Consider the following 16696-nt stretch of genomic DNA (forward strand, 5'->3'; position numbering starts at 1 on the left):
AACTGTGGTCCCTGGAGAAGGAACATTAGCGCCATCTGCAAGTTTGTTAGAAATGCAGGGTTTTGGTCCCACCCCACATTACTGAAACAGAATCTGAATTTTAACCAGATCCCCAGGTTATACGTGCACACATTAAATCTGAAAGGCATTTCACAACTCCCTTTCCACCTCAGGCCTTAGAACCAGAATTCTTTTGCTGAGTGCCCAGTGGCACTTATAATATGGTGGGCCTCGTTTGGTTTGGTTTGGGTTGGGTTGGGTTGGGTTTTGAGTCATGTTAGGGTTGAGCAGGAGTCAGAAAATCTTTTATGTAAAACACCAGTGTGTAAATATTTCAGGATTTATGGAAACAATAGTATCAAACTACTCAATTCTGAAGCTATAGCAATAACAAGAAAGTAGCCATAGACAATGTGATGGGTGTGGCTGTATTACAATAAAACTTTATTTACAAAAATTGACAGCAGGCCAGTTTGGCCAACAACACCTGTCTAGAGGCTACTCCTTTGTCATGCTATATATACTGATAACCCCTGGACTTAATGGTTTACATAATAGCTAGGGATTAAAAGATGGTGGAATTCAGGCTATTGACTTCCTGAGTGGCAGCATGGTGTAAGGTAGTGTTTTGAACATTTGAATCAAGTAATTCTGGTCCCATCTCAGAGTCATTAAATCAGATTCTTGGGAAGGTGAGACCCAGGAATTTGTTTTTTTTTTTTAAACCTCTGTTGTGATTTTAACGTGCAACCAGAAACATCGCATTTTGCCTCAGACTGAGGAGTTTCCAGGCATGTGGACTTTCCATGACAAAACAAGGATGGTCCCAGACAAACTGGGCCAACATGTTAACCTAGGAGTAGAGAAGCACTAGTATATAGAGAATGATCTGAAACTGCATCACTTATAAAGCTGGGTTCTTTCTTATATAGCCTGGAGAAGGTTTACTAACAAGCCTTTGTTTCCTTACTTTTAAAAGGGAGATAAGCTGCCTAACATACAAAGAAGGTTTAAATGCATTGTACAAAACCTAACATGCAGTAGAGGATGAAGAAAACCTCTTCTCTGCCCCTTCTTGGACTGGATTCCTTTAAAACATAGCCATAAGTCTTTATGGCAATTTAAACCTAACTCAGCTCTAGTGCAGTCTTTAAAAAAAAACAATCAAAATGCCAGTGAAGGCTTGAACATGATTCTTTAAAAAAAAAAAAAAAACCTACAACTATGAACCGACGGGGATAATCAGAACAGCAGTGCAGAGATAGCAGATAAGAATATTCAATAGATTTTATTCTTTAATTTGTTAATATGATGTATCACATTGATTTTTTTTTGCATATACTGAAGAATCCTTGTATCCCTGGGGTAAATCCCACTTGATCATTGGTGTATGATCCTTTTAATGTGTTGTTGGATTCAGTTTGCTAGTATTTTGTTGAGGATTTTTGCATCTATGTTCATCAGTGATATTGGTCTGTAATTTTCTTTTTTTCTGATATTTTTGTCTGGTTTTGGTATCAGGTGATGGTAGTCTCATAGAATGAGTTTAGGATTGTTCCTCCCTCTGCAATTTTTTGGAAGAGTTTGAGAAAGATGGATGTTAACTGTTCTCTAAATGTTTGATAGAATTTGCTTGTGAAGCCATCTGGTCCTGGACTTTTGTTTGTTGGAAAATTTTTAATTACAGTTTCAATTTCATTACTTGTGATTGGTCTGTATATATTTTCCAATTCTTCCTGGTTCAGTCTTATAAAGCTGTACCTTTCCAAGAATTTGTCCATTTCTTCCAGGTCGTCCATTTTGTTGTCATAGAGCTGCTTGTAGTAGTCTTTTATGATCCTTTGTATTTCTGTGGTGTCAGTTGTAATTTCTCCTTTTTCATTTCTAATATTATTGATTTGGGTCCTCTCCCTTTTTTTCATGATGAGTCTGGCTAAAGGTTTATCCATTTTGTTTATCTTCTCAAAGAACCAACTTTTAGTTGTATTGATCTTTGCTAGTGTTTTCTTCATTTCCATTTCATTTATTTCTGCTCTGATCTTTATGATTTCTTTCCTTCTACTAACTTTGGGTTTTCTTTGCCCTCCTTTCTCTAGTTGTTTTAAGTGTACAGTTAGATTGTTGATTTGAGATTTTTCTTGTTTCTTGAGGTGAGCTTGAATTGCTATAAACTTCCCTCTTAGAACTGCTTTGTTGCATCCCATAGGTTTTGGATAATTGTATTCTCATTGTCATTTGTTTCTAGATATTTTTTAATTTCTTCTTTGATTTCTTCAGTAATCACTTGGTTTAACAGTACACTGTTTGCCTCCATGTGTTTGTGTTTTTTACAGTTTTCTTCCTGTAATTGATTTCTAATCTCATAGTGTTGTGGTTGGAAAAGATGTTTGATATGATTTCAATTTTCTTAAATTTTCCAAGGCTTGATTTGTGACCCAAAGTGTGATCTATTCTGGAGAACGTGGGAATGTAAATTGATATAGCCACTGTGGAGAACAGTACAGAGGTTCCTTAAAAAACTAAAAATAGAACTACCATATGACCCACAATCCCAGTACTGGGCATATACCCTGAGAAAGCCATAACTCAAAAAGACACATGTACTCCAACATTCATGGCAGCACTATTTACAACAGCCAGGACATGGAAACAACTTAAGTGTCCATCAACAGGTGAATGGATAAAGAAGATGTGGTACATATATATAATGGAATATTACTCAGCCATAAAAAAAAATGAAATTAGGTCATTTGTGGAGATGTGGATGGAATAGAGTCTGTCATACAGAGTGAAGTAAGTCAGAAAGGGAAAAACAAATATCGTATATTAACATATATATGTGGAATCTAGAAAAATGGTACAGATGAACTTATTTGAGGAGCAGAAATAGAAAGGCAGAAGTAGAGAACAGATGTGTGGACACAGCAGGGAAGGGGAGGGTGGGACGAATTGGGAAATTAAGTTTGACATAAATACCCTACCTGTGTAAAATAGATAGCTAGTTGGAACTTGCTATATAGCATAGGGAACTCAGCTTGGTGCTCTGTGATGACCTAGATGGGTGGGATGGTGGGGGAGGGAGGCCCTGGAGGGAGGGGATATATGTATACATATAAATTCACTTCACTGTACAGCAGAAACTAACAGAACTTTGTAAAGCAATTATACTCTAATAAAAAAATAAAGAATATTCAAGAGAATGGAAGAGTAGAAACTGATTCAGTGCATAGAGGAAGCTACAGCCTAAAGCACCTGCAGGAGATACCTCTAAGAAGCAAGCCGATTTGCTTCTGAGAAAGCAGTACTGTGACTCTGGGTACCACAGAGGAGTGGAAGGGACTAAGGGCTACAGTACAGAATTGGTTGACAACTGCATGTGGAGCTCAGACCTCCAGTGTTCCTCTCCATCCCATGGGGTTAGATAACACCCCCATACAAGCTGACTTTTACAACCCAGACCATCTCAGACAAGAGCTTGCAGCTTTATTCTCAGAAGAAAAAAAAAAGGAAGAAGTTTGGGACTTAAGGACATCAGATACAGTAAAGGGAAAAATGAAACATGAGACTGAAAAGAAGTCTGCATATGAATCATGGGAGGCCCCCGATGCCCCTTTTAGTTTCCCGCAAACTTGTAACCAGACTATTCTTCCCATGAAGAAAATTGAAAGATTCTTTTCTAGAGAAAAGAAATTGCCTTGGGGAAAATATATGAATATATCTTTCCACATGGACAAGTAGGTGTGCCCAAGTAAAGTAAAGTGCTTCTCCAAAGAGCTCCTTGCCATGAAGACATGCCCCTCAAATACTCAAATGATAACCTTTCACTTTGTAGTGTCTCACTCTTAAATATGAAAGGACAGCCAAGCAAGGATCACTGATAATTTAGGAAAGACACTAAAATGAAAGGGATAAGCAAACAGTAAAAAAGCATCCATGCTGACAAAACAGACAATGAAAAGTTCTAAACATAAACAAATAGAATATATTAAAATAGAAAGATAAAAAGAAAAGAAAAGAAAAGCATGGTACAAAAAAGAAAAATGAGAAAAGAATGTTTAAAAGAAAATTTTAAAGTCAGAAAGAACTCCTGAACATTAAAACGATAACAGCAAAAAAAATCCATAAACAAAGGAATACAAAATTTAGAAAACTGCTAGAAATTAAATTGCCCAGGAAAAAGTAAGTCACAAATACACTCAAACTTTTTTTTTCTTTTTAAGAGGGGAAGTGATAAGTCACAGACAGTCAATCAAGGAAGCTAACATTGAATTAATACTTGTAGGAGAGAAAGAAGAGAAATATTAGAAGAGTGAAAATTGTGAAGGAAATAAATTTCCCACAATTAAAGGTTGCTAGTCTCTAGATAGAAAGGTCAGGAAATTCCCCTTACAAGAAGAGAGATACTAAGGTCCATCACTCTAAATTTTCCAGGCATCAGAGATAAAGACATGATCCTAAAAGCTTCCAGAGGAACATTTAACAAGAATTAAAATATAAACAGATTTCTTAATAGACAACACTAGATGTTAGAAGACTAATTCCACATCCAGCAAAATTATCTATCAAAAATGAAGGCAAAATAATGACATTTTCAGATATATGAAAGCTGAAAGAATTCATTACCAGCAGACCCAATTACAAAAATTATTAAAGCAATTCCTTCAGGTAGAGGGAAATGATACTAAATGAAAAGCTGGATCTACACAAAAGAATGAAGAACACAGGAAATGTGAACTATCTGGGTAAATATATGTCTAAATCTTATTACTTAAGTCTCTTTTAAAGATAATTAAGCATTTAAACAAAAAGAATAATAATGCATGGTGGAGTTTATAATAAACATAACAGTAAAATATGTGACAACAATTGCACAAAGGTCAGAAGGGGAGAACTGGAAGTACATCATCGTAAGGATCTTGTACTGTACAGTACAGTATACACAGTATACACCATATACTATCGCTTGACAGTACATTGTAATATACTATAAACCCTAAAGCAAGCGCTAAAATAACAAAAATTTTAAAAGTTATAACTAATAAGTCAAAAAGGGGTAAAATAGAATCATGAAAAATACTCAATTAAATCTAAAGAAACAAAAAGAGGAAAAGGGAAAAAGAACAAATAAAACAATAGAAAACAAATCATAAGGTGATAAACTTAAATCTAACCATATCAATAATCATATTAAATATAAATGTCACCAATTAAAAGTCAGAGATTGTCATATTGGTTAAATGAGGCAAGATCTAATTTATGCTGCCTATAGGAAATACACTTTAAGATCAATAGAATTCACAGACGTCTAGCCAGACTGATCAGAATAAAAGGAGATAAGACACAAATTGCCAATATCAGCGATGAGATAGGTGACATCACTATAAATTATCCATATAGTAAAAGACTAACAATGTAATATTATGAATAACTTTACGCGAGTAAATTTAAAAACGTAAGTGAAATGGAAAATTCCTTGAATGTCTCAAAGTACCAAAGATCACCATGAAGAACTAGATAATGTCAGTACCAAATCTATTAAGGAAATTTAATTTTCTAATTAAAATTTGTATCATGAAGAAAATTCCAGATCCAGATTACTTCACTGATGAAATAATGAACTTGGAAGCATATTTAAGGAAAAAAAATCCAATGCTGCACAAAATTTTCTACAAAACTGAAGAGAAGATAATACTTTCTAATTCATTCTATGAGGCCAGAATTACCCTTATCCTAAAACCTAATAGAGACATAACAAGAAAAAAAAAATACAGACCATATTTTTCATGAAATTATATGCAAAAATTCTAAACAGAAATTTAGAAAATTAAATCAATGATATATTAAAAAGTATAAATTATTATGACTAAGTGGTGTTTAGCCCAAGAGTATAAGCTTGGTTTAACATTTTAAAACCAATCAGTGTATTTCATCATACTAAAGAACCAAAAAGAAAAAACATATTATAATCTCAGTAGATACTGAGAAAGCATTTTATAAAATCCAACATCCGGGCTTCCCTGGTGGCGCAGTGGTTGAGAGTCTGCCTGCCGATGCAGGGGACACGGGTTCGTGCCCCGATCCCGGAAGGTCCCACATGCCGCGGAGCGGCTGGGCCCACGAGCCATGGCCGCGGAGCCTGTGTGTCCGGAGCCTGTGCTCTGCAACGGGGGAGGCCACAGCAGTGAGAGGCCCGCGTACAGCAAAAAATAAAATAAAATAAAATAAAATCCAACATCCATTCCTCATAATAGCTCTAGCATACTGAGGATATCTATGAAAAAACCTATCACCAACATACTTAATGATGAAAGACTGAATGCTCCACCCCCAAGATTAGGAACAACACAAGGATGTTCACTCTCACTACTTCTAGTCAACACACTAGCTGTTCTAGACAGTGCAATAAGGTAAGAAAGGGAAATAAAAGGCATCCAGATTGGGAATTTAAAAATTGCCTCTATTCACAGACAACATTGATCATCTACATGTAAAATTCAATGAAATCTACAAAAATGCTCTTATAATAAGTACATTCTTATAATCTAATAAGTGAGTTTAGCAAGTTGCAGGATGCCAGGAAAGTTAACTGTATTTCTATATTGTATCTCAAACAAGTAGAAATTGAAATTTTAAAACAATATCATGTAAATATCATTAGAGATAAATCTGGCAAAAGATGTGTAAGACCTCTATGCTGAAAATTACAAAACAATACAGAGAAAAAATAAAGAAGACATAATTAATGGAGAGACATACCTTGTTCAGGGACTGGAAGGCTAAATATTAAGATGTCAGCATGTCAGCACTTCTCAAAGTGATTTATAGATTTAATGCAAACCCAAACAAATTCTAGCTAGATTTCTTTTGTAGAAACTTACAAGCTGATTCTAAAATTTATATGGAAATGCAGCAGGGGACTAGGAGAAAAACTACTTATAGGCTTACAATACCACAATATTACACAACTCCAGGGTGAATGATACTTCTTGGAATTATTCAACTCTATGGCTCTAATGAGAGATCTGGTAAAGCATTTGAAAAATTAAAGATAACCATCAAGAAGTAAATTAAATAATTGTTAACTACAGGGGAAAAAATGAATTAGATAAGCGGTAACTATAGGAGAAGCAAAAAGTTGAAGAAAGGAAATGTAATCATAATATACTACTTGGCTTTGAGAGAATAATATTGGCAGAATTATGTTAATGTAAATGATTATTGTTTTATTATGCTATAACTGTATCAGATGGTTAAGGGAAGAGATTTGGAAGGGTGATGTAGGAGAGCTAAATGCTTACCTAACATAACAGAAAGTCAAAAGGTAGAATCTATCATTGATACATCAAGAAACAACGATATAAGCATATTACTTTTACAAGTAAAATTAAATACTAGAAAAAAATCTGTTAAGCATTCAAAACAGCTATCACTGGGGACTGAGACTTGCCAGAAGAGTGGCAAGTGCAGCAGGGGCAGCTGCTGTTGCTACTTTAAACATTATAAGCCTCTTGGTATTTTTAAAAAAATTTTAACCTGTGTATTACATTGATAAAAATTAAAAGAAAATTAACCAAAAAAAAAAAAAAAAAGGAAGATGCACATCCTAAGCTTCTTCAAAGCCTCAGGTACAATTCTAGCTGTCATCAGATCTCCTGACCCAAGATCTTGCTTCAGAAGACCCACACAAATCATCACATGGACACACCATATACAATGAAATTTATCCTCACACACGTTGTTCATTCTCAAATCAGAGCACTCGTGGCACACACCCCATTGCTTATCTATTTAAAAACTTGTAAGTTTATGCAAATAAATACTGACCATGAAACATGGCTTTGAGAGACTTCTGGAAAGTTTGGCAGAAATCAAAATCAGTGATTCATTTGTTTTCCACCATATTAAAATTAGATTGAATTGTTTCTCGAGGGGTAAGTAAAAAGAGCTAAGCTTCCTTACAAAAAAAGAAAAAAAGAAAAAAGAGCAAGAGAGGTGATTTGTGGGATGGAGGCAAATAGAAATGGGGAAAGGAAAGAAAATTAGAAGATCAAAAGAAACGCCATTTGCTCCCTTTTTTATACCGAGTTTCATAAAAATAGAAAAACAAGAGGGCGCATCCCTCATGTCCACTAACCACTATCTTGGACTATTCACTTGGAACTGTCACCATCTGTAAAGGGACACCCTAGCCACAAACCAAGACAAGCTTAAAAGATGAGCCTCTGCTGGGGACCAAATGTTTGCAGCATTAAAAATGGCTTCAGGGCTTCCCCGGTGGCGCAGTGGTTGAGAATCCGCCTGCCAATGCAGGGGACATGGGTTCGATCCCTGGTCCGGAAAGATCCCACATGCTGCGGAGCAACTAAGCGCGTGTGCCACAGCTACTGAGCCTGTGCTTTAGAGCCCGTGAGCCACAACTACTGAAGCCCGCATGCCTAGAGCCCGTGCTCCACAATGAGAGAAGCCACTGCAATGAGAAGCCCGCGCACCGCAACAAAGAGTAGCCCCCACTCACCGCAACTAGAGAAAGCCCGCATGCAGCAACGAAGACCCAACACAGCCAAAAATAAATAAATAAATAAATAAAATAAATTTAAAAACAAATGGCTTCAAATCTAGTTACATATTTAAACTGAGAAATAATTACTAAATAATTAAAAGTTTAAAGGTAGTCATTACACCAGCATTAATTAAGAGCAGCATTTATTCATTTCTTCCACAAAGGAACACTAAATACTTATTAGGTGCCAGGCTTTGTTCTAAGTGCTAGGGATCTGGTGGTGAGCCAGACAGGTGAGAACTCTGCCCTAGTGGAGCTTTACATAACAGTGGGAGAAGTCCAAGAATAAAAAGGAAAGTGAGACCAGAGGACAAACAGCAGAAGCAAGAAGAACTACAATCCTGCAGCCTGTGGAACAAAAACCACATTCACAGAAAGATAGACAAGATGAAAAGGCAGAGGGCTATATACCAGGTGAAGAAACAAGATAAAACCCCAGAAAAACAATTAAATGAAGTGGAGATAGGCAACCTTCCAGAAAAAGAATTCAGAATAATGATAGTGAAGATGACACAGGACCTCAGAAAAAGAATGGAGGTAAACATCAAGAAGATGCAAGAAATGTTTAACAAAGACCTAGAAGAATTAAAGAACAAACAAACAGAGATGAACAATACAAGAACTGAAATGAAAACAACACTAGAAGGAATCAATAGCAGAATATCTGAGACACAAGAACGGATAAGTGATTTGGAAGACAGAATGGTGGAATTCACTGCTGTGGGACAGACTAAAGAAAAAAGAATAAAAAGAAATGAAGACAGCCTAAGAGACCTCTGGGACAACATTAAACACAACAACATTCGCATTATAGGGTCCCAGAAGGAGAAGAGAGAGAGAAAGGAACAGAGAAGATATTTGAAGAGATTATAGTCGAAAACTTCCCTAACATGGGAAAGGAAATAGCCACTCAAGTCCAGGAAGCACAGCAAGTCCCATACAGGATAAACCCAGGGAGAAACACGCCGAGACACACAGTAATCAAATTGGCAAAAAATAAAGACAAAGAAAAACTATTGAAAGCAGCAAGGGGAAAATGACAAATAACATAAAAGAGAACACCCATAAGGTTAACAACTAATTTCAAAGCAGAAACTCTACAAGCCATAAGGGAGTGGCATGATATACTTAAAGTGATGAAAGGGAAGGACCTACAGCCAAGATGACTCTACCCGGCAAGGATCTCATTCAGATTCAATGGAGAAATCAAAAGCTTTACAGACAAGCAGAAGCTAAGAAAATTCAGCACCACCAAACCAGCTCTACAACAAATGTTAAAGGAACTTCTCTAAGTGGGAAACACAAGAGAAGAAAAGGACCTACAAAAACAAACCCAAAACAATTAAGAAAATGGTCATAGGAACATACATATCAATAATTACCTTAAACGTGAATGGATTAAATGCTCCAACCAAAAGACACAGGCTTGCTGAATGGATACAAAAACAAGATGCATATATATGTTGTCTATAAGAGACCCACTTCAGACCTAGGGACACATACAGACTGAAAGTGAGGGGATGGAAAAAGATATCCCATGCAAATGGAAATCAAAAGAAAGCTGGAGTAGCGATACTCATATCAGAAAAAACAGACTTTAAAATAAAGAATGTTACAAGAGACAAGGAAGGACACTACATAATGATCAAGGGATCAATCCAAGAAGAAGATATAACAATTATAAATATATATGTACCAAACATAGGAACACCTCAATACATAAGGCAACCGCTAACAGCTATAAAAGAGGAAATCGGCAGTAACACAATAATACTGGTGGACTTTAACACCTCACTTACACCAATGGACAGATCACCCAAAATGAAAATAAATAAGGAAACAGAAGCTTTAAATGACACAATAGACCAGATAGATTTAATTAATATTTATAGGACATTCCATCCAAAAACAGCAGATTACACTTTCTTCTCAGTGCACATGGAACATTCTCCAGGATGGATCACATCTTGGGTCACAAATCAAGCCTCAGTAAATTTAAGAAAATTGAAATAATGTCAACCATCTTTTCTGACCACAACGCTATGAGATTAGAAATCAATTACAGGGAAAAAAATGAAAACAAACCACAAACACATGGATGCTAAACAATACATTACTAAAGAACAAAGAGATCACTGAAGAAATCAAAGAGGAAATCAAAAATACCTAGAGACAAATGACAATGAAAACACGACGATCCAAAACCTATGGGATGGAGCAAATGCTGTTCTAAGAGGGAAGTTTATAGCTATACAAGTCTACCTCAAGAAATAAGAAAAATCTAAAGGAAACAATCTAACCTCACACCTAAAGGAACTTGAGAAAGAAGAACAAACAAAACCCAAAGTTAGCAGAAGGAAAGAAATCATAAAGATCAGAGCACAAATAAATGAAATAGAAACAAAGAAAACAATAGCAAAGATCAATAAAACTGAAAGCTGGTTCTTGAAAAGATAAACAAAATTGATAAACCATTAGCCAGACCCAAGAAGAAAATGAGGGAGAGGACTCAAATCAATAAAACTAGAAATGAAAAAAGGAGAAGTCACAACAGACACCGCAGAAATACAAAGCATCCTAAGAGACTACTACAAGCAACTCTATGCCAATAAACTGGACAACCTGGAAGGAAGGGACAAATTCTTAGAAAGTTATAACATTCCAAGACTGAATCAGGAAGAAAGAGAAAATATGAACAGACCAATCACAAGCACTGAAATTGAAACTGTGATTAAAAATCTTCCAACAAACAAAAGTCCAGGATCAGATGGCTTCACAGGTGAATTCAATCAAACATTTAGAGAAGAGCTAACACCCATCATTCTCAAACTCTTCTAAAAAATTACAGAGGAAGGAACACTCCCAAACTCATTCTATGAGGCCACCATCATCCTGATACAAAAACCAGACAAACATGCTACAAAAAAAGAAAATTAGAGACCAATATCACTGATGAATATAGATGCAAAATCCCTAACAAAGTACTAGGAAACAGAATCCAACAACACATTAAAAGGATCATACACCATGACCTAAGTGGAATTTATCCCAGGGATGCAAGAATTCTTCAATATACACAAATCAATCAATGTGATACACCATATTAACAAACTGAAGAATAAAAACCATATGATCATCTCAATAGATGCAGAAAAAGCTTTTGACAACATTCAACACCCATTTATGATAAAAAAAAAAAACTCTCTAGAAAGTGGGCATAGAGGACCCTACCTCAAAATAATAAAGGCCATCTATGACAATCCTACAGCACACATCATTCTCAATGGTGAAAAACTGAAAGCATTTACTCTAAGACCAGGAATGAGACAAGGATGTCCACTCTCACCATTATTATTCAACATAGTTTTGCAAGTCCTAGCCATGGCAATCAGAGAAGAAAAAGAAATAAAAGGAATACTAATTGGAAAAGAAGAAGTAAAACTGTCACTGTTTGCAGATGACATGATACTATACATAGAGAACCCTAAAAATATCACCAGAAAACTACTATAGCTAGTCAATGAATTTGGTAAAGTTGCAGGATACAAAATTAATGCACAGAAGTCTCTTGCATTCCTTACACTAATGATGAAAAATCTGAAAGAGAAATTATGGAAACACTCCCATTTACCTTTGCAACAAAAAGAATAAAATACCTAGGAATAAACCTACCTAGGGAGACAAAAGACCTGTATGCATAAAACTGTAAGACACTGATGAAAGAAATTAAAGATGATACCAACAGATGGAGAGATATACCATGTTTGTGGACTGGAGGAATCAATATTGTGAAAATGACTATACTACCCAAAGCAATCTACAGATTCAATGCAATCCCTATCAAATTACCAATGGCATTTTTATGGAACTAGAACAAATCATCTTAAAATTTGTATGGAGACACAGAAGACCCCAAATAGTCAAACCAGTATTGAGGGAAAAAAACGGAGCTGGAGGAATCAGACTCCCTGACTTCAGGTTATACTACAAAGCTAGAGTAATCAAGACAATATGGTACTGGCACAAAAACAGAAATACAGATCAATGGAACAAGATAGAAAGCCCAGAGATAAACCCATGCACCTATGGTCAACTAATCTATGATGAAGGAGGCAAAGGTATACAATGGAGAAAAGACAGTCTCTTCAGTAAGTGGTGCTGGGAAAAACTGAACAGCTACATGTAAAAGAATGAAATTAAAACACTTCCTAACACCATACACAAAAATAAACTCAAAATGGATTCAAGACCTAAATGTAAGACCGGATACTATAAAACTCTTAGAGGAAAACATAGGAAGAACACTCTTTGATATAAATCACAGCAAGATCTTTTTTGATCCACCTCCTAGAGTAATGAAAATAAAAACAAAAATAAACAAATGGGACCTAATGAAACTTCAGACTTTTTCACAGCAAAGGAAACCATAAACAAGATAAAAAGACAACCCTCAGAATGGGAGAAAATATTTGCAAACAAATCAATGGACAAAGGATTAATCTCCAAAATATATTAACAGCTCATGCAGCTCAATATTAAAGAAACAACCCAATCCAAAAATGGGCAGAAGACCTAAATAGACATTTCTCCAAAGAAGACATACAGATGGCCAAGAAGCACATGAAAAGCTGCTCAACATCAGTAATTATTAGAGAAATGCAAATCAAAACTACAATGCGGTATCACCTCACACCAGTTAGAATGGGCATCATCGGAAAATCTACAAACAACAAATGCTGGAGAGGGTGTGGAGAAAAGGGAACCCTCTTGCACTGTTGGTGGGAATATAAATTGATACAGCCACTATGGAGAACAGTATGGAGGTTCCTTAAAAAACTAAAAATAGATTTGCTGTATGATCCAGCAATCCCACTACTGGGCATATACCCAGCGAAAACCATAATTTAAAAAAACACATTCACCCCAATGTTCATTGCAGCACTATTTACAATAGCCAGCTCATGGAAGCAACCTAAATCCCCACTGACAGATGAATGATAAAGAAGCTGCGGTACATATATACAATGTAATATTACTCAGCCATAAAAAGGAATGAAATTGAGTCATTTGTTGAGATGTGGATGGATCTAGAGACTGTCATACAGAGTGAAGTAAGTCAGAAAGAGAAAAACAATTATCATATATTAATGCATGTATTTGGAACCTAGAAAAATGGTACAGATGAACCGGTTTGCAGGGCAGAAGTTGAGACACAGATGTAGAGAGCAGATGTATGGACACCAAGGGGAGAAAACCACGGTGGGGTGGGAATGGTAGTGTGCTGAATTGGGTGACTGGGATTGACATGTATACACTGATGTGTATAAAATGAATGACTAATAAGAACCTGCAGTATAAAAAACAAACAAAACAACCAATACTAAACTTTCATTGGGTTATTTGTATGGAAATATGTTAATATAAATGTTTCAGATATTACATGAAATTTCTGAAAATCTTATATGTTCTGGTATAATGTTATAAGTCATAATTCTAGTTATTACTTTAAAATGTATATATCAGAAATAACTAAATATCCTTGTCAATTGCATTATTATGAACTTTCATCAAATCTTTAACTGTGGTCATTTTTAAGTCTTTTGTCATTTACAGACAGTTCTGGGTGTACTCTGATGCTTTTGCAAATATGTTCCTATAAAAGTGTTTCATTTTCAAGGAATTCATGGAAAAGACTCTGACAAGTACAGGTTTCTGTTAACTGACTATACTGCTGGACTCAATGAATAAGCATTTTCAGAACTGTAATGGAAAACTGATGAACTCATAAAAGTGCTAACAAAAGATCAAGATGAAAGAAAAATTAATTACATGGGACTGAGTAAACTGATGAGGATGATTATAATTTTTGTGTCTTTCTCTTTGAATAAAAATTTAAAAAGGAAATCGATATAAAATATGCCAAACTGTGAGAAGTGTTATGAATCATAAAGCAGTTTGAGTGAATATAAAGTTGGAATAGAGTTGCTCTATTTTACGTAGGATAATCAAGGAAGACCTTTCTGACAAGGAGGCATTTGAATAGCAGCTCACTCAATTCTGACCAACCCCTGCCCAGACACACTTGCTTCCGTCTTAAAACTACCAGATGACTAACTCCAGCCCTTAAAGCCTTCTAAGTGCCCTTCCTTATGTCCTCCTTTTGAGAAGCCCTTGAGGTTTTGTCAAGCCCCTTGCTTAGCAAGTTTAACAAACCAGTTTTGTATAGTTAGCAAGCTTCTCTCAGGGTCTCTATGAGAGTTCTGACAATTAAGAGTTTTCAGCATATAGATGGTATGTAATACAAGAAGACTGGATGAGACCACCTAAAGATCAGAGCAGATGAAGATGGTACAAGGCCTTAGGAGGGAGTCCTGGGGCAGTTCAACGTTTAAAGTCCTTCCCAAAGATGAGAAGGAACCAGCAAAGGAGAGGGAAAAGCCCTGTCAGGGAGGTCGAATGAGAAACAAGAGAGGGTATGTTCCAGAAGCTAAGTGAGGTATTAATCATGACTCTTAAAATGGAATCAGCTCTAAAAATTTAACAAGAATAGATTCAAATATGAACAGATTCGCTGAATTGAGAGTAGACAAATTTGTTTTCAGAAGTCAATAAGAGACATAAAATAAGCAAAAAGAAAATAAAATGAGCCAAACACCTATGACCCATGGTCCTTGACACATAGAAATGGTCTGAGGGAATTTATTCAAATAGTTAATTCTAAATAAAGGGATAAAATACAGAAATATTTCCCAAATCAAAAAGGTTTCGAGGCTATGATCCTCAACCCTCTCTTCCGACTCTCTTGATTAACTATTTTCTCAGCTTCAACACATTCCTCTTCTTCTTCAGCCTTATTGATCTTTCTCTTTAATCAATCTTCCTTCTCCTCAGCATGATCTATTTCCACTCACTTTATGAGCTGTCAATGATAGAGTCAAATTTAAAATAGGCAGGCACAAAGCAAAGAGACATGTAAAACCAAAAGGAAGCTCTTAAAAGATGAAAGCCTCAAACCAAAAGGACCTCTTTATGCATAGAGAGGACTTGTTCTGCATGAATCTTTTAGCCACATATGGATAATAGAGATGAAAGTTATACAATGTTAGAATTGGAAGAGATCACCTAGTTCAAAGACACTGTGCCATTCTAGAAATTAAGAAAGTAAATTGCAGATAGATTAACCAAGTTGCCTAAAGTCATTGAGCCCATTGAAGGTTGATCTGGAATAAGCCTGACTCCCAGTCTAATGCTTTTCTCTCCAATCTGTAATAATATCAGAGGTATGAATTTCAAATAAAATAGGCAATAACACTTTTTCCAGTCTTTAAAAGTGAAATTACTTTGCTTATATAAACCAAAAATGCATGTTGCATTTTTTCAGTCTACATAAATGTTTTGCCATGAATGTTTTCATCATAGTCTCAACCTCTTTCCATTCTAAGGATAAGAAGCATCTCTTGCTTGTGTCAGTAGTTTCAGAATGTCAAAAATATGCTGAAAGAACATAGGTAATTGTTTGAAAACCCAAGCAAAAAAATTCAAGGAATAGAACTACCAGACTAGTATCTACTTATTAGCAAGATGTTTCAGTGGGTTAGAGTCCTTAATCCACTTTTGAGTCACAGGCAAAGACAGTTTTGGGGGTTTTTTTTCCCCCAAGTCTGGAAAATTTTTTCAGACATAACTCCAGGATAGAATTATATACAAATCAGAATGAATACCACCTTGATGTTAGAATGTGCATATTTTTAGATAGTCTCTTATAAATGAAATAAGAATTTTTTTTCTAACCAGGTACGAACTTGATAACATATCTGTAATATTTTCCCATTTCTGAGTAACATTTCTTGGCTTGTCTTTGAGTCAATGAATTTGCCCTAGATTTTCAAACCTTGAGAATCCTCATAAAATATTTCCTTATTTTACTTTTTATCAAATCCAGATACTTTCCTATTTAATCTTTATAAAGCCATAAAAGGGGAAATTCAGGCTTAATTTAAACATGAGCTTAATTAATGTGATTATAATATATCATTTTTACTCTAGATTATTCTGTAAAAAGATATAAGGCAACTTAAAATTCCATGATAATTACATAAATACCTTTAGAATTAGTAGTAAAAAAAATAAAACAAA

Source organism: Hyperoodon ampullatus (genome assembly GCF_949752795.1).
Source record: "Hyperoodon ampullatus genome assembly, chromosome: 5".
NCBI classification, from domain to species: Eukaryota; Metazoa; Chordata; class Mammalia; order Artiodactyla; family Ziphiidae; genus Hyperoodon; species Hyperoodon ampullatus.